This window comes from Dermochelys coriacea, chromosome 15 (genome assembly GCF_009764565.3).
Source record: "Dermochelys coriacea isolate rDerCor1 chromosome 15, rDerCor1.pri.v4, whole genome shotgun sequence".
In the NCBI taxonomy this organism is placed as follows: domain Eukaryota; kingdom Metazoa; phylum Chordata; order Testudines; family Dermochelyidae; genus Dermochelys; species Dermochelys coriacea.
The window spans coordinates 748,387-767,639 of NC_050082.1; the positions used below are offsets into that span (position 1 = coordinate 748,387).

At 50.1% G+C, this 19,253-nt stretch overlaps 1 long non-coding RNA gene across 2 annotated transcripts; it reads right to left on the bottom strand.

Annotated features, from left to right (window-relative positions):
* Window positions 1-711: 711 nt before the first annotated feature.
* Window positions 712-10,948, bottom strand: LOC119843946. 2 transcript variants are annotated; one of them, XR_005289094.2, is made up of 3 exons: window positions 10,854-10,948; window positions 6,068-6,385; window positions 712-859 (listed from the first exon to the last, which is right to left on the bottom strand). It is a non-coding gene; the product is annotated as an uncharacterized LOC119843946 (long non-coding RNA). The 2 variants fall into 2 exon arrangements; XR_005289093.2 differs by lacking the exon at window positions 712-859 and adding an exon at window positions 4,457-4,659.
* Between the last annotated feature and the right edge of the window lie 8,305 nt (window positions 10,949-19,253).

Sequence of the window (19,253 nt, forward strand, 5' to 3'; positions counted from 1 at the left end):
TAAAATTAAACAGTCCCCTCTCTCTTCCCTACCAGCAAGATACAGGCCTATGGCTTTAAATCAGTGAGAATGGGGACACTATTAAGCAAAAACTTTGGCAAATAAGTAGGTTTCAACCCTTGCAATATGAAATTGGGGAAGACCGTAGACCTCATTGTGTATGTCTACACTGCAAAAAAACAACAAAACAAAACAACCACCCAAAATACAAACCCCCCCACAAAACCACAGCAGAGGCTGAGGCCAGGTTGACTAACTGGGGCTTGCAGGGCTCACACTACTAGTCAGGGATGTCTTAGCAGCAGATCCAGAGGGGTCTGGCTCCATCAGTGGCAGCCCACATACTGACCAGCATGGCGCTTGGCACAGCTCCTTACCTGAAGGCAAAGTAGGGAAAACAAGAGATGAGGGCACATTTTAATTCCTGCCCCTGACTCGCTCCCATTCTATCGATCAGCAATTTGCCTAAAGCTTCCTCCCTTCACCCACTCTCTGTGCCACAGGGTCACCCCTGGGTGTGGATGTGGAGCTGTAGTTTCCTTGCCTTGGAGAAAAGGGGGACAGAAATGTAGTTGCTGGGCACTCAGCAGGGTGCGTGGTTGACAGCAGCTCTGCATCCTCTGGGAGGAAGTGCCTATAGCCTAGTCTAGAGGGACTTTAATGGAGCAGAAGGGGTGTAAGGGGCAGGATGATCTGGCCCACTGTGTGTAGCAGAGTTGTTTTTTGACCACAGCCTCAGAAACCCCTAATGGTTGAATGCTCCTTCTGGATATTCACAGGAAGGCCATGCATGTTCTTTGCACAAACATGCACAGTGGCGTCAAGTTTGTTTCAGAGTAGCAGCCATGTTAGTCTGCATCTGCAAAAAGAAAAGGAGTACTTGTGGCACCTTAGAGACTAACAAATTTATTTGAGCATAAGCTTTCGTGAGCTACAGCTCACTTCATCGGATGCATGCAGTGGAAAATACAGTGGGGAGATTTTATATACACAGAACATGAAAGAATGGGTGTTACCCTACACGCTGTAACAAAGTGATCAGGTAAGGTGAGCTATTACCAGCAGGAGAGGGAAAAAAAAACAAAACACTTTTGTAGTGATAATCAAGGTGGGTCATTTCCAGCAGTTGGCAAGAACGTGTAAGGAACAATGAGGGGAGGGAAGGGGAAGGGAGGAAGAATAAACATGGAGAAATAGTTTTACTTTGTGTAATGACACATCCGCTCCCAATCTTTATTCAAGCCTAAGTTAATTGTATCCAGTTTGCACATTAATTTCAATTCAGCAGTCTCTCATTGGAGTCTGTTTTTGAAGTTTTTTTGTTGAAGAATTGCTACTTTTAGGTCTGCAGTCAAGTGACCAAAGAGATTGACGTGTTCTCCGATTGGTTTTTGAATGTTATAATTCTGGATGTCTGATTTGTGTCCATTTATTCCAGTTTAAGTTTATTTCAGACTCTGAAGTAGCCAATGGGGTCTGACAGTGAGTCTTGACCTGCATGCACTATGCTTCAGTGTAAGTTACCAGCACCTTCCTGGCACTGGAGGTTTTTAAATACAGGTTGGACAAACCCATCTCAGGCTTGGTCTCAGGTTACAAGGTCCTGCCTCAATGTAGGGGGTGGGACTCTATGACCTTGCAGGGTTCCTTCGAGGCTGATGTTTCTATGATATAGAGCGACGCCTCTATTGGAGCAGTCCAGCTGGAAGTCTTTTTGCTTCCAGCAATGTGATTCATACACCAATGCCATAGAACAGCTCTACTGGCTGGATTCTCCCCCTCCCCTCCCCCCAAGCAAATGGTTTGGTTTTGGCAGTGCTGGATGTTTCCCGGGCTCCTGAGAACAATTTTTTGGGAAGGGATATTAAACTGCCTGCTTGAGGGCTTAAGCTGATCTCTAACTATTAGAGCTCAGGGTGAAACCAAGCATGGAGGCAGATCACCCCACATCTGCTACTGTAGGGTTCCTTTAGCAGATTTGGTACTGCCCCCTGTGAGGGTCAGCCTAATAGACCTTGGATTGGATCCACCCCAGCAGTTCCTATATTCCCTTTTTTATTTCCTAACTGGCCTCAGAGGAAAATTTCCTCCAAGAACAGACTTGCCTTGCCGAATCCAGCATTCTTCCCCTGCTTTAGAATTTACTTTTACTCAGCAGTTATCAAGACTTCCTTGTCTTCTAAATAGCTTTTTGTCTCACAGCAGAGCCCAGAATTGGCTGGGCCTCACTCCCCTCCCACCACCCCCCAAGGAGCTATGCTCTTGCAAAGAGTTGCCTATTCATGTGCTTTCTTTGATTGCAGCCGAGGCGTGTGTTCCTTGGGTCTGGGAACAGGCGAAATAGCTGGCAGGTCCTTTGCGTTCAAGGAGCCTTTCCCCCCTGCCCCTCCTCCTCCTTTCCAAGTAGGCCAGTCCAGCTCCTTCATATTTTATACCTAGTCTAAATTCTGGTCCCACTGAAGTCAAACCAGAATTGTATTACAACACTGCTGCGAGCTGGTCTTGGGGGCGGGGGGAGAAGAGTTACCAGGTACCCGCAGACCTAGCTAAAGGAGTAGCCCTGCTAGCCAGCGGTTCATAGGAAAGAAGAAGCTGGGAACCAAACAAGGTCCAGTGCAATGCTAATGAAACACCCACCCTTAGTTGCTGAGAAGGGGGAAGGTGCTGGGATGAAGGCACTGTCTTTTGCATCGGCCTCTGATGTCAGATAAGTTTGATGCCCCCACTCCTGTTGGCCAGGGCTAATGAAAGAGAGGAGCTAAGCCCAGTTGGGAAAAAAAAAAGTTACCACAGAAAATTTCAAGTTTTTGTTGAAAAATCCCAAACCAATAGATGTAAGATTGTGATATGTCACTATGGTGCCTCATGGGAGTTTAGTTCAGATGTCTCATGTCCCCATTCTCCTCTATGGTCTCAACTCCTTGGTTGGACTGCATTGCCCATGATGCATCAGGGTCTCCTCTGTTGGTGGGGGGAGGCAGTGCATCGTGGCAGTTCCGTTTAATGGGAGATGATGTGTGAATGGGAAGTCCTGCCCATAAAGGAGAATGGGGATCATGCGACAATTATAATGCCTATGAGGAACTGTGATGGCATATCACATTCTAAATATTTTGGGCTTCAGTTCTTTTTAAAAAAAAAAGAAAAAAAAAAAGAAGAATTCACAACCTGCCTCTTCCTAGTATCTGAGGCAGCCGGGGGGGAAGGTCATAGGAAGCATCATTCCCCCCCCCCCAAAGTCTGGGACACAAAGCTGGGAGTTATAGGACTTGCAGCTGGGTGGGGACTGCTGCAGGGGTGGAGCATTCAGCCTCTAACGCAGTGCTTTTCAATCCATGTTTTGCAGAGCCTTCAGGCTTAGGCAGATGTGAAGGCCACGGTAAGTGAAGGCCAGGCCAGTTACAAGCCTCGTCTCTGTCCTAGTTTCTAGCCACTGATACCTCCCTGCATTGTCCATGTACCTGATTAATCCTTTTCTACCACACTTTGCTTGCAAAGTTCTTCATACCATACAAAGTTTTCAACACATGTTCATTATGTGCCAAGTGGGATCTTTTTTCAACTCCCCAGCAGTTCTTTCCCCACACTCAGGGCTCTCAAGGCAACTGTGAAACAGGTAAGTTGCGTTATTTCTGGGGCTAGGCAGAAAGATGGTGGCCTATCCATACTCCATGTGGAATGCTGTATGTATTGAGGGATGTATATGGATCAACTCTCTAAGCTCCACTCTTATGAAACCCAAGGAAAATACCCTCTGTCTCCCAAAGGACTGCAGAAGTACTGAGTGTCTGAAATTTTCGTCTCCAGTGGTATTAGCTAGTGATGCATAAACATTTGTTAGACCAGGGTCAGACCTGAAGTCAATCTACTCTAGTATCCCATCTCCAACAGTGGCCAGCACCAGAAGCTTCGGAGAAAAGGTACAAGCAGCTCACAGGAAAACATGGACTAATCTGCACCACATTTAGGCCCCTGTGGCTCTTGCAAATATACAAGATAGAGTCCACTGATAGAGAAAGGTATGGATATTAAAATAGCATGGCCTAGTGGTTAGGGTGGAAGACTAGGACTCAGGAAACAATGGTTCAATTCCTGGTTCTAACTCCAGTTAGAGTGACTTTGGGCAAGTCCCTTCCCCACACCTTTGTTTCCCCTTCTGCAAAATGAAACAATGATAGAGACTGCTTAGACAAAGTGCTTTGAAAACTACAGATATAGGGGCTAGGTATTACAAAAGTTTTACAGCAAGAATTCCTTTTGCATATTCTGCAACTGTTTTGTCACTCTTTGTGACAGGTCCAGATTTGAAATGTTGCCAGAATATACAACAGAGATTCAGACTAAAGATAGAGACAGTGCAGACCAGAATTGTGCCCTATAAATAGAAATGCTGCCTTCAAAAGAAAGGAATCACATCTTCCCAGAGCCCATTTCACAAGGCTCTCCTGGTATTTTAATGGTAGATTAAATTCTAAACAGGGTTATGTTAATGCAAACTCCAGACAAGTTTCCAACAGAACACTAGAGACTGGGGTTCTATTCTTGCGCCCATTACTGATGGGATGCATGATCTCAGGCAAGTCACTGTCTGGTTCAGTGGCTCAGTTTCTCCATTTGTAAAATGGGGATGACACCCTCCTGTACAAAGTACTTTGAGATCTATAGATGAAAAGGGAAGTGTTAGGGATTATAATTATCAGACAGGAGAGGAAATATCAAAGAATTAAAAGCCTGTGAAAATTCCAAATTTACACAGAAACAAAAGCTTCCTGCCATCAAAAAGCATGAAGCATCAAAGTATGACTGAGCAAAGACCCTGGATGTAATGAATCTGAATCACTCAGCAATGGGCTGTCTGCATGTTGCTCTAAGATCACTACATGCCCTAGTTTCAGGGTAGCAGCTGTGTTAGTCTGCATTCACAAAAAGAAAAAAGGAGTACTTGTGGCACCTTAGAGACTAAAATTTATTTGAGCATAAGCTTTTGTTAGCTGTAGCTCACGAAAGCTTATGCTCAAATAAATTTGTTAGTCTAGGTGCCACAAGTACTCCTTTTCTACACGCCTTAGCAAGACCTGAAGTTTTCTGCCAACAGCCACAACCACACGCAACAAACCGCTGGAGTTTCCTTAGTGCTGAAGGAAACTGAACAGCAAACAGTTCATAGACTTCAAAGGCATCTTGCATCAGCAAACCCACGCTTTACATTTCCGTCTAGATGTATTGCAGGTTTATGGAGTTTTGCACTCTACTTGAGAAGCAATTATCAAAGCATTTGAGTCATGAGATGTTTCATTGACCGTTACTCCCTTTGTCCAATAGGGAAGATTGCCAGGGGCAGAAATATCTTTGCAAGTGCTGACTATGGCACACTGGCACCACTGAAACATTCTCACTTGAGTTTATAATCAGGGCTTACAGTATGCTCCTGTTGCTAGGCTCTGGGGAATGTGCGTCTGGGACCCTTGACGTGATCTTTTTCAGACTAAAAATCCTGACTCATGAAGCCATGACGTGGAAGAGCTTGCTGTGTAAGCACTGATCGAATTAGTAACATGACACTGGCTTGCTCCCAGGAAGCTGGAGGAAAGTAAATTTGTGTTTTGAGACATTTGTGAGACCCAAGTATTTTTTTTTTTAACTGCTCTTAAGTGAAAGGGGAAGAGCAAAACCCTCCGCAATGCCTCAGTAATAAATATCACCCCATTACAGACAATGTCTCCCTGTTTAGAGCAAAATGAAGTGAAAGGAGAACTGGAAAATGTGTTTTCCCTTGTGTTGCAATCAGTGGCTAATGTGCTCCTCCTCCTCTCTGATGAGCAGCTGCCAATTTAACAGAGAAATGAGGACTTCCCATTGCTGGGAGCCAAATATATTAGCTCCCAAGATCAGCCTAGGAAAGAGAATGCAGGCCAGCTAGCCATGTGATTGTTAAAGCAGCAGGGACTTAAACTTTGTGACTGCAACTCGCCGCTGGGCCAAAAATTGCCTGTGAGTTGACATTGTTCTTTAAAACAAAAACAAACAAACAAAAAAAAACAGATGCACAGAACTAGAATGCTTGTACCTTCCTTCCCAGAGATTGCCTGCTGATTGAGGGTCAGATGTTCAAGAATGCCTGAGGGACTTCAGAGCCTCCCACCCCGAGTTCATCAGCAGCAAGCACTGGTGGATGACCTTCCTTAGGCTCAGTCAGCAGTTGCAGAATGGCTGGAGGACTGACCATGTTTGGTCCTCAGAATTTTGGACACTTCTGCCCCAGAGTCACTGACTAAAACCTTCATGGAATACTTTGAAAATGGAGAAGCGTGTGCTCCGGGATGTCAGGCCAATTTCTGTTCTCAGTTACCCCAGTGCAATCCCATTGCACCTCCAGTAAAGAAACCTGGGTAACGGGAAAAGAACACAACATGGAATGTTTGTTAAGGGAAAAGTGATGTTGTGCTTACAGGCCATTACACTTTGACGATGCATAGCTCTTTCAGGATCTTTTCTGGGGCAGATCTTGGGCCTGATTCTCTCCAGTTTTACACTGGACCACCACCACTGGCCTCCATGGAGATAGGAGCAGAATTTGGATTGTTGACCCTGTTCCTGGGCCACACTGCAGTCTCCATGTCCTGCTCAGTGGGCAAAAAGTCTCTAGTTTCAGTTGATCTAGCCTCCCTTGCATAGGGGGATCTTCAGTTAGCATACAGATGTTGTATGCCACCCACTTCCCAGCTCTGTGCAGGGAGCATGGTCAGGGCTGTCCTATGCCCTGGGGATCCCTTAGTGCAACAGCCCCATGGAGATGACCATTAGCCACTGGCACAGGTTAGAGAAGCCTTCATTTTTTATTAATTTGCAGTCAGTTACACTTTTACAAACCCAGTGAAGATGACGGGACTGAAAAGGAGTCACCGAGGGAAGGGTGTGATCTGTATAACTTTTACTCTTACCATCGAGATGCTAAAGGAGCATTCAAAGGCTATAAGGCCATTGTGGAGAAACTAAATGAATTCTTTGCATTGGTCTTCATGGTTGAGGATGTGAAGGAGATTCCCAAACCTGAGCTATTTTTTCAGCTGACAAATCTGAGGAACTGTCCCAGATTGAGGTGTCATTAGGGGAGGTTTTGGAAAAAATTGATGAACTAAACAGTTACAAGTCACCAGGACCAGACATAATTCACCCAAGAGTTCTGAAGGAACTCAAATATGAAATTACAAGACTACCAAGTGTAACCTATCATTTAAATCAGCTTCTGTACCAAATGACTGGAAGATAGCTAATGTGAAGCCAATTTTAAAAAAAAGGGCTCCAGAGATAATCCCGGCAATTATAGGCCTGTACACCTGAATATGGTACTGGGCAAACTAGTTGAAACTATAGTAAAGAACAAAATTATCAGACATAGATGAACATGATTTGTTGCGGAAGAGTCAACATATTTTTTTGTTAAGGGAAAGCATGCCTCACCAATCTACTAGAATTCTTTGAGGGGGTCCATAAGAATGTAGACAAGGGGGATCCAGGGGATATAGCGACTTAGATTTTCAGAAAGTCTGAAAATTTCCTCACCAAAGGCTCTTAAGCAAAGTAAGCTGTCATGAGATAAGAGGGAAGGTCCTTGCATGGATTGGTAACTGGTTAAAAGATAGGAAACAAAGGATAGGAATAAATGGTCAGTTTTTAGACTGGAGAGGTAAATAGTGGTGTCCCCCAGGGGTCTGCTCTGGGCCCAGTCCTATTCAACATATTCATAAATGATCTGGAAAAAGGGGTAAGTAGTGAGGTGACAAAATTTGCAGAGGATACAAAACTTCTCAAGATAGTTAAATCCCAGGCAGACTGCAAAAAACTATAAAAGAATCTCTCAAAACTCAGTGACTGGGCAACAAAATGGCAGAGGACATTCAATGTTGATAAATGCAAAGTAATGCCCATTGGAAAACAATCCCAATATACATAGAAAATGATGGGGTCTAAATTAGCTTTTACCACTCAAGAAAGATCTTGGAGTCATCGTGGATAGTTCTCTGCAAACATCCAGTGAATGTGCAGCAGCAGTAAAAAAAGCTAACAGAATGTTGGGAAACATTAAGAAAGGAATAGATAAGATAGAAAATATATTGCCTCTATATAAATCCACGATATGTCCACATCTTGAATGGTACATGCAGATGTGGTCGCCCCCATCTCGAGATATATTGGAATTGGAAAAAGATTCCAAAAAGGGAACAAAAAAAATTAGGGGTATGGAATGGCTTCCATATGAGGAGAGCTTAATAAGACTGGGACTTTTCAGCTTGGAAAAGAGATGACTAAGGGTGAATATAAAATCATGACTGGTGTGGAGAAAGTAAATAAGGAAGTGCTATTTATTCCTCATGACAAGAGCTAGGTGTCACCCAATGAAATAGGCAGCAGGTTTAAAACAAATGGAAGTATTTCTTCACACAACACACAGTCAACCTGTGGAACTCCTTGCCAGAAGATGTTGTGAAGGCCAAGACAATAATAGGGTTCAAATAAGAACTAGATGAATTTATGGAGGATAGGTCCATCAATGGTTAATAGCCAGGGATGGTGTCACTAGCCTCTGTTTGCCAGAAGCTGGGAATGGGCAACAGGGGGTGGATCATTTGATGATTACCTGTTCTGTTCATTCCCTCTGGGGCAGCTGGCATTGGCCACTGTTGGAAGACAAGATATTGGGCGAGATGGACCTTTGGTCTGACCCAGCATGGCTGTTCTTATGTACTATAGTTTGAGACGTTAAGAGCCCAGCTCAATTCTCAAAGCCCACAGAGACTAGGTAAGGGGGAAGAGTCAGTTGCTCCCCCCATTGTGTGTGTGATAGATATAAACTGAGCTCCTTTGCTCTGGAATCATTGCTAAACATGGAACCCTATGCCATTTTATCATCATCATCATCAATATTGAGGTAGCTCCTAGAGGCTTCAATCAAGATTGAAGTGTCACTGTGCTAGGCACCTGTAGCAGGGTGACTACCCTGCCTGGAAGGGGTTAAAGCAGTCCAGGAGAGGGCTGTGAGTGGGAAAAGCAGACTGATTGGGAAAGCAGCCAGAGCTGTGGCCAGCTTAATCAGGGTCCACCTGGCCCTTATAAGAGGGCTGTGGGCCAGAAGTGAAGACAGACACTCTTTAGCTTCCTAGAGAGAGAAGGACCTGGCTGCCTGGAAAGCTAAGAAGGATACCTAGGGTGGAGCAGTGCTGGGGAGCTCCAGCCTAGCAAAGGCCCTGTCTGCAGGCCTAGTGAAAGGCCTATGAAAGGTACTGGGGCTGCAGAGGGGCAGCCCAGAGCTAGGCAGAGGCAGCTGGTCCAATCCCCCTTGTCAATGATTGGTTCATATACTGCAGTCTACCCCAGGGAGTGGGGGCTAGATGACTGGCAGGTGAGGGTTGGGGGTTCCCCTGGGTAGGGAGACTCAGATTGTGGGTTACTGCTAGGGCAGAACCCTGATGAGGAGGGCATAGGGGTCCAAGAGGGACATGGGGGCTAGCAGCAGGTGAGACACCAGCCTGCAGAGGGTGCTCCTGGCCAGAAGAGCTAATTCCCAGGATGACCAACAGGAGGCGCTGCACCGGTGAGTTGTCGCCCAGAAACAGCACCACACAAACACATGGTGGCAGATGGTCCCTGCCTCAAAGAGCCTGCAATGTAAATAGGTGCAACAGCCAAAGCATGAATGGAAGTGATTCACTCAAGGTCACTACAATGGAGTGCACTCACCTCATGAACACCCCCGTTTCAGTGCCTGCACTCTCTCGCTCTGTTTGTGATGGGTCTTTGGCAACTCAGCGCTCCAGCTGAGTCTCACACAGTCTGAGATAAAAGCAAAGCAAACCCCTTCCAGGGTACGAGTCCAATTGGGACCTCTCTCACTGCCATACGTCTCTCTCAAGCTGTCCTTGCTCAGATATAGAGTGGTGCCCCAGGTGTCCCTCCCTGGAGGCAATGTCTTTGCCCTTTCATGACCTTTCTGGCAGCAGCTCTTCAACTGGACCACTACAGTTAAGTTTTGCTTCTGGGGTGTCTCCATGTTCAGGCCACTTTCCCAGTGGCTGGGGGCGCACCCAGGCCCACCCTCTACTCTGGGTCCCAACCCAGGGACCCTATAGTTAGCAGCTATTCACTGTGTCCCTTTAAATCAGGGGTGGGCAAACTTTTTGGCCTGAGGGCCACATTGGGGTTCCAAAACTGTATGGAGGGCTGGGTAGGGAAGGCTGTGCCTCCCCAAAGAGCCTACCCCCCTATCTGACTGCCCCCCTCAGATCACCCATCCAAATCCCTCTGCTCCTTGTCCCCTGACTGCCCCCTCCCAGGACCCCCTAACCACCCTCCAGGACCCCACTCCTCCATCCAACACCCCCTGCTCAGTCTCCCCCCCCCACCCCTATCCACACCCCTGCCCCCAACAGGTCCTCCTCCAGGAGTACCACACCTATCTAACCCCTGATTTCCCATCCCCTGACTGCCCCCCCAGCCTCTACCCCATCCAACCACCTCCTGTACCCTGACTGCTCCCCTGCTCCTTATCCAACCCCTCCACTCCCCACCCCCTTACCATGCTGCTCAGAGCAGCATGTCTGGCAGCCGTGCTGCCTGGCTGGAGCCAACCATGCCACTGCGCTGCCAAGCAGGAGCTTGCAACCCCACTGCCCAGAGCGCTGGCAACACAGTAAGCTCGTGGGATGTTAGGAGGCCAAGGGCCAGGCAGGATGGTCCCACAGGCTGGATGTGGCCAGCAGGCCATAGTTTGCCCACCTCTGCTTTAAATACACTGCACTACTGCTACAATTCCCTGGGCCACTTCCTTGTAGCTCCAGCACATTCTTCACCCTTACCTGAGGGCCATGTCCTGGTGGCGTTCCAGCAACGAGCCGAGCCGAGCCGAGCCGAGCCGAGCCCCGCCCCGTCCCGTCCCGTCCCGTCCCGTCCCGTCCCGTCCCGTCCCGTCCGCTCCGCTCCGCTCCGCTCCGCTCTAGCGGGGAACTGAACTTGCTCTGGCCCTGCAGCTCTTCTTATACTGACCTGCTGGGCCCTGATTGGCTGCTTCAGGCAGCCTGGGACTGCTCTACTGCCCGTTTCTGGGGAGGGGTGTGGCAGGGCCACAAGGCCTCCAACAGGGGGCCTCAGGGCCTAGTCCACTATCACACCCCTCCTCTTTCAGACAAGATTGAGGGGATGCTCTTGCAGGCACGGTCTCTGCTTACCCAGTCTTTTGCCCTAGTTTAGGGGAGTATTTACTCTCCAACCTTTCCTGGTGGGAGAGTTCCTTTGCACATGGCCCCATTTGTCAGGGCTCTCCCTCCCCGGCCTCTTACCCAGGGAGCTTTAGTAGTCCTTGCCCTCCTTTCCCTGCTAGGCCTCTCTGCCTGAAGAGACTTGGCACTCTCACCCCAGTGGATCAGGGTCTTTTCCCTCAGGCCTTTCTACCGGGGATCTTTTATAATCGTTGCTCCTTTTTGGTCAGGGTTCCCACCCAGGCCTCTCTTGCCTGAACTTGAAAAATCTCTTCAGGTTCCTTCCTTAATTAGCTCTGGGACATGTCTTCTACTAATTTTGCCTTGGTTCCTCAGGGTACTTCTCTCCCAGGTCTCTCTACCTGGAGAGCTTTTAACCGTCCCCTTGCCACAGTTAGTCAGGGTTCCTCTCAGGCCTCTTTGTCTGAAGAGGTTTTCATTGTTCAGGCTCCCTGGGAGCTCCTTCTATTCAGGGCCAACCTATCTCAAAGTGAGCTCAATCAAAGTTACTGTTTGGCCATGTACCTCAGCCAAGGGAGGTGGTCTTGTTTGGTTGACATTAGGAAGTCTACCAGGTCAATATGAAGTGATCACAGCCTGGGGTCCCCCTTTTTGTAGGTAACCCAAATGGTGCATAGAACCCTCCATAGTCACTGGATCTCACTGTGCTCAATTTACAAAGTTAATTCTTGAGGGAAGACCTGCCCTTTTAAACAAAAATACACAAGGAAAACATCTTTTCAGCAGCAGCTCCCTGGCTCCCCTGAGGATTTTCATGGTTAAGGTATTAGATCTTTAATTTAGTACCACTGGCTCTGGATGCTTGAGCAAACTGGACATTCATGGATCGGATACCAGTCATAGGTCTAAGCAGATAATAGCTGAATTTAAAATACCAAATTTCCTATTGATACTATTTTCCTCTGAGCATTTTCAGCTGTCTTAGCCTGGATATATCAGTGAAAGAGTCTGTGTGAGATCTGAGGCCGCTTCATTATATCAAGGACTTTGATTTCCTGTTGACAAGCCTAAACTTTCATCAGCACAAATAACCCCTCCCTGTGCCTCCCGTAAAACACCCGAGTATCAAGAAGAGACTATGTCATGAAATGTTTGGGAAGGAAACCACCACGTTGCACTTATAAACCACAGTGGTCTGACCTTATGCGAGTCTGGCCCTTGGGGCAGATTTTATGTTGTAAAGAGTGGTAATAAATGTTAACTCTAGTGACAATATATTTACGGGTGCATGCTCTGAGGCACCTCATCCAGGAAAGAATCCATTAAATAGAAGAGGCATTTTAACTGCATTAGCTGGGCAGACAGAAGTGTGTTTAGAACACAGGCCTTGGAGAGCAGAGAAAGCATTCTTCCTTTCCAAGAGAAGCCAGGGTTAACTGTACCATGAATGCATCCTTATTATATATTATGATTTATATTACAGTAGCACTTAGAGTACACTACTGCAATTGTACTAAGTCAATGGAAAATTTTGTATATGACAAGATTGCTTTAATGCTAAATAAAGACTTTTAGGGCAATGTGCCTCATTAAAGAATATTTAGAAAACGCCATGTTATGTTTGCTGGACTCTAAATTAGCTCCATAGGAAGTTATTGATGCCCAGAGAAATAATTTCTATATACACATACATACACTCATATACAGTCGTACACATTCAAGGTGAGATTTTAAATGGGCATCCAAATCAGTTAGATGGCTTTAAAAATTTTAGCCCATTTAAAGGAAAGGTATATTTGGCCACTTGACATGAATCAGCCTTGTAAATAGGTCATGGAAAAAGTACCATCTAAGATACAAAACCCACTCCTGACCTGTACCATGACAGTGAGAAATCTAATGTTACTTTGCTTACCCACCAAAAAAATGTATTCACTTCAGTCAAGGGTGTGTGTGGGCTTTTGATAGGGTAACTATGCTTCACTGTAGGAGACCTTGATCATAAAACTTCAAAAATGCCAACCCAGTCGGGCATGACTCAGGGATGCAGTATATAGCAGCAGGCCACAGTTGTCTATATTACCTGCTGATTGAAAAGGAAAGATGAAGGGCACTAGAAATTAAAGTACCGTCCAAAATACAGAGATGGGCGAGGAACATGGTTCTTGAGACACGATTTTATCAGTTGAACTGTACTGATGAAAAGTACAGGGGGAATTCTGATCTCATTTACATTCATGAGAATCTAGAGGAATCGCAAGATATCCTCTAGATGTTTACCAATGGAAAGAAGAGCAGAGTTTAGTCCTTCTAAAGATCGAGATCGAGGCCCTGGGTCTGACTCCAGTCACGCATGGGGTGGACGACCCTCTGCTAGCAGGCCTCGATCTGGGTGACCTCACCCTGGCCCCCCTCTCTCCATGTTCCCTCCCCCTAACTGCCTCCCCCTAACTGCTCCCACCTCCGAGGGACCCCTGGACTCTTCTACCAACCTGGCAGCAGATGGCAACCAACTACCAGCTGCTGAGCCAATCGAGGTGACGGCCAGTGCCACGCGGATGGGACCAGAGTTACCAGGGGTATCCCTTGCCAATGTGGGGCAGACGACCTCCTTCCCGGGTGGGGGCCCTACTGCCGCTTGTCCATCTGACACAGCCATGGCTGAAACACTTGCCATAGTGTCCGAGCCCGGCATCACCAAAAGGCCCTCTTCCCACTCTACAGACCCCTGAGCTGCCGAAGCCAGTTGGCAGTTGGAATGGGGGGAGAGGGTTTATTTCAGCCACCTCACAGCACGTACGGCTGGAGTGGCTACCCTGTTTTCCCCCAACCTACGGCCCGAGGTGCTGGGGGTTGCCGAGGCTGTGCCGGGCCACCTGCTGCACCTCTGGGTCTGCATAGAGGGGCTGGTGGTCAATCTCCTCAACGTCGATGGCCCGACATCAGCCCTGGAGCAGCTGCGATTTTTTTCAGCAGGCGTCCGCCTTCCTCAGCACCTTGGATCCTCGCGAGTGCTTGGTCCTGGGCAGGGACTTTAATACCACCCTCGAGGAGTGGGACCGCTTGGGGGCCGAGTGGTGTCCAGCTGCCAAAGACGTCTTCCGGGAGATCGTCGACCGTCACTCCATGGTGGACGTCTGGCGTGACCACCACCTGGACAACGTCTCGATGTTCACCTTCTCCAGGTGGAGGCCCATCGGTCGCGCCACTCCCGGTTGGACCGCATTTACTTGTCATGCTGTCACCTCTCACGGGCCCACTCCTCCAACGTCCGGCCAGCCCCATTCTCGGATTACCATCTGGTGACTGTGATGGCCTCTCTCAGCGCGGAGAGGCCGGGGCCGACCTATTGGCATTTTAATAACAGCTTGCTGGAAGATGTGGGCTTCGTGGTGTCCTTCCAGGAGTTCAGTCTGGACTGGTGGGAACAGAGTTGTACCTTTCCCTCAGCCCGGTGGTGGTGGGATGTGGGGAAGGTGTGCACCCGGCTCTTCTGCCGTAGCTACACCCGGGGCGCCAGCCGGCGGAGGGATGTGGTGATAGAGCAGTTGGAGCGGGAGGTTTTAGAGCTGGAGGTGTGTCTGGCTGCCAGCCCCGGGAATCCACCCCTCTGTGGAGCGTACCCAGAGAAGCGGGACGAGCTCCTGGCCCTTGACTATCTACGGGCATCTTTGTTCAATCTCGTATCCATCTCCTGCGGGAGATGGATCATGGCTCCTGCTTCTTCTATACCCTGGAGAAGAAGAGGGGGGCCAAAAAGCATATCATCTGCCTTTTGGTGGCTGACGGTACACCCCTGACAGATCTGATGGAGATGCGCAAGAGGGCCCAGGCCTTCTATGTCAGCCTTTTCTTCCCGAATCCAACCAATCTGATGCTTGCAGAGTGCTTTCAGACGAACTCCCGACGATCAGTGCAGGTGACCGGGACCGGCTAGAGTTGCCCCTCACTCTGGCCGAGTTCTTGGAAGCCCTCCGCTGCATGCCCACCAATAAATCTCCAGGCATGGACGGGCTGACCGTGGAGTTCTACCGCACGTTCTGGAACGTCCTCGGCCCGGACCTTGCCACTGTTTGGGCCGAGTCTTTGGAGAGCAGGGTCCTCCCTCTGTCATGCAGGTGAGAGGTGCTTGCCTTGCTTCCAAAGAAGGGGGACCTCTGCAAGCTCTGGAATTGGCGTCCCGGCTCGCTCCTTAGCACAGACTATAAGGTTGTGGCAAAGGCCATCCTGCTACAGCTGCGGTCCATGCTGGCGGATGTGGTCCATCCTGACCAGATCTACACCATCCCGGGCCATACCATCTTTGATAATCTTTATCTGGTCCGGGATCTCTTGAAACTTGGGTGTAGGGATGGTCTGTCATTCGCCCTCCTGTCATTGGATCAGGAGAAGGCATTCAACCGGATGGACCATGGATCTCCTGGGCACTCTGCAGGCATTCGGCTTCAGGCCCTGGTTTGTGGGGTTTCTCCAGATGCTGTATGCCTCCGCAGCGTGTCTGGTCAGGCTCAACTGGACCCTAACTATACCTGTCAGCTTTGGGCAAGGAATGCATCAAGGTTGTCTGCTGTCAGGTCAGCTGTATACTCTGGCCATTGAGCCCTTCCTTCATCTCTTTTGTAAGAGGTTGACGGGAATGATGCTGCATAAGCCGGAGGTGCAGCTGGTCCTGGCAGCGTATGCCAATGACGTGCTCCTCATGGTCCAGGACCCGGATGATCTGTTGTGGGTGGAGGCTTGCCAAGCTGTTTATTCAGCAGCCTTCTCTGCCCGGGTCAACTGGGTCAAGAGCTCTGGCCTGGTGGTCGGGGCTAGACGGCAGGCGAGCTCCCTGTCATCCGCGCTTTAGGTCATCTGGTGGAACGCAGGTCCGCTGCTCTATCTCAGCATTTACCTTTCTGCCACGCATCCATCTCTGCTGGAGAACTGGCACGGTTTAGAGGGCAGGATGACTGGGTGGTTGCAGGGCTGGACGGGATTGCTCAGGTGCCTCTCCCTCTGGGGGAGAGCACTGGTGCTTAACCAACTGGTCCTGTCCATGCTCTGGCAATGGCTCAACATCCTGTTCCCGCCCCTGGTCTTCCTGGCCAATCTCCAGAAGTTGGTTCTGGAGGTTTTTTGGCTGGGACTGCCCTGGGTCTCTACAGGGGTTCTCCATCTTCCCCTGGAGGAGGGAGGACAGGGCCTGATGTGCATGTTCATGCAGGTCCATGTCTTCCGCCTCCAGGCCCTGCAGAGACTCCTTTATGGTGCAGGTGGCTCGGCGTGGAGCATATTGGTGCACACCTTCCTCCGCCATCTGGAAGGGCTCAGATTCGACCGGTAGCTCTTTTTTCTCCATCCGAGAGGTCTTCTGTGAGACCTCTTCGAGCTGCCAGTCTTCCACCAGGACCTCTTCCGGACCTGGAGGCTGGTTTTGGCAATCAGGTCCATGGCGGCCACCGAGGGGGTAGATCTCCTCGCGGAGCCCCTGTTACACAATTCCCATCTTCATGTGCAGGTGGCGAAGTCCCCCTTGGTGTGCCAGAGGTTGGTCCTGGCGGGAGTCACCAAGATCAAAGACCTCCTGGACTACGATCTGGGGGACTGGGTACATCCCCAGGCACTTGGTCGATGCATGGGGCTCTCCACCCTTATGACCCTGCAGCGCGTACTCCAGGTGGAGGCAACCCTGCCCCCCACGACTTGTTTTTTCCTTGAGCAGGTCCTGCGAGAGGGTGCACCCCACCCACCTCTCACTTCCAGGCCTCCCCCTCCTTGTACCCCAAGCCGGCTGTGTGCTATGCAGCCAGTTCACTTCTGAACTGTGCCAAGACACCATCTATACGCGCTCGTGCTACACACGCTTCGTTACCCCATGTGGTGGGACATTTTACCAGCTGTGGAGGGTGGGGAACCCCGGTGGGCCAGTTTATATTCCATCTTAGTCCCGCAGCCTGCTGGGGATATCAGCTGGCAGCTCCTTCATGGAGCAGTGAGCACGGGCATGTACTTGGTGCAATTCACCTCTGTCCCTGAAGTCTGTCCCTTCTGTGGCATGAGGGAGACCCTGGCGCATGCGTACCTTCAATGCACCAGTTCTGCAGCTCCCTCTTCCGGCTCCTCCAGAACCTCTTATTGAGGTTCTGGCTGCATTTTTCCCCACACTTACTTATTTACGCACACAGCGGATCCAAGGTCCCACAAAGTTGCAGGACCACCTTGTCAATCTCCTCTTGGCCATCGCCAAGGTGGCCATTCGTAACACCAGGGAGGGGAGGTTTGCAGGGGGCCCTGCAACTGTGGGGCTGTCTTTCGTTCTTTTATCCGTTCACGTATCCGGGCAGAGTTCCTCTGGGCAGTGTCTGCTGGCTCTCTCAATGCCTTTGAGGAGCAATGGGTGCCGTCCGGGGTTCTCTGCTTGGTGTCCCCTTCTGGTTCCCTAGTTTTGGCCCTTTGACACCCATGCCTGTTCCCATTATTGCCTTTGTTGTCCCCTGAACTTGGTAGGGTTCTGGGTCCAGTAGCTCCTCCCTGACTGGGGGAGGGGCTTTTAGCAGTGGGCGAGCTAGTGCTCGCCCGTGTCCCGGTACTCTAAAGGACTACTCTCGTGGGGCCGTCCTGCTGGCTGGTTGCCCCGCCGGCTGCTGCTGCTGTTGTGTGGAGGACCCTGCTGATGTGACCCCCAGAAGGGAGTGTGAGGCCCCCACTTGTCCCATCAGTTTTGGCGCCTCCCTTGGCTGGGTTGCTGCTGCCGAACCCGTTGCTGCTGCTGGAGCTGAGGTGGGAGTGGAGGAGGTCCTGCTTTGTGGAGGGGATTTGTAACATCCTTGCTTCTGTGGTGGTAGGTGCAATTGTTGTGGGGAGCTGGGGGACTGGTGTGGAGCCTTCCCGCTGGTCTGTCTGGTCCCCTACTGCCACCACCACCCCCTCCACCTTCGCAATTACCATCTAGCTCTGTTCTCCGCTCCCCAGCCCAGCAGTCTGCTCTGTCCTTTTTCCCATCTTGGGACAGTAGCAGCAGCAAGCAGGCACTTGTTTTTCAGGCATTTATGGGTGCTCGTTTCCTCTTCCCTCCCTTGGACTTGTCCTCCCTCACCTGCTGCATTTGGCTGGTGGGCTCCCTTTCCCCCTGCCTCGCCCACTGCCCTGTCCTTGCAGCTGTTTGCCCTCTTTCTCTTTGCTGCCTGCCCCACCCACTCCCCTTCTAGCCGCCCCGTTTGCTCCATTTTGCCCGGCCCTGCTTTTTGTGGGGCTTCTTTCTTTGTTGGCCCTTGGTTAGTTTGTTTGCCCTGCCCTTGTCTCACAGTGCAGACCTTGTTGCCAGCCCCATTTCCCCTTTTTCAGTTTGCTTTTGAGCCCACCGTTTTCTGTTCCTTGCCTGTGGCATACTCGTCCTCTTTCCTGCCTCCTCCCCACTTCATTCCAGTCCCTTGCTTCTTGCCCCTCCTCCCAGTTTACCCTCTTTGCCTGCGTGGCCACGTTCCACTTTCAGCGCTTGAGATTCCCCTCCCCTCTTTGGTTACTTGCTTCGCTGACGCACTCTCCTCCATGATGGTTTAGTTCCCCCCCGAGCCTTAGGACAGCCGGGGGAGCCGGTTTCTTCATCCTGTGCTGGGAGTTGTGTTTCTTGTTTTCCTGTGTCCCTTTCTGTTGGCGCCCTCCTGCCCTGCTTTCAGGCTAGTGGGTGGGGTGTGGTAGCCGTTTCCCCCCCACTCCCACTCCCACTCCTCCTTTCCCTCTGTTCCCTTTTTCCTGCCCTAGTGGCTGTTCTTCTCCCTCCTTTCCTGGGGTGGGTGATTCCGGGGTGGGACTTCCCTGGACACCCCTGCTGTTCCCTCTTAGTCTCCCTTCCCTCTCCCCTTGCGACGGCCCCCTTGACGGCTGCTGCTGGTTGGCTGCCATGGAGGCACTGGCGGTGGCAGGCACGGACAGGGACTCCCGAGACTCCGCTGCTGCTGCCGCCTCCGCTTCCAAGACCACTCCCTTGGCCAGTGGGAAGGGCCAGGGCATGAAGAAGGGCCAGGGCCCCCCTCAGAAGGTGAAACCGCTCGTGGCGGT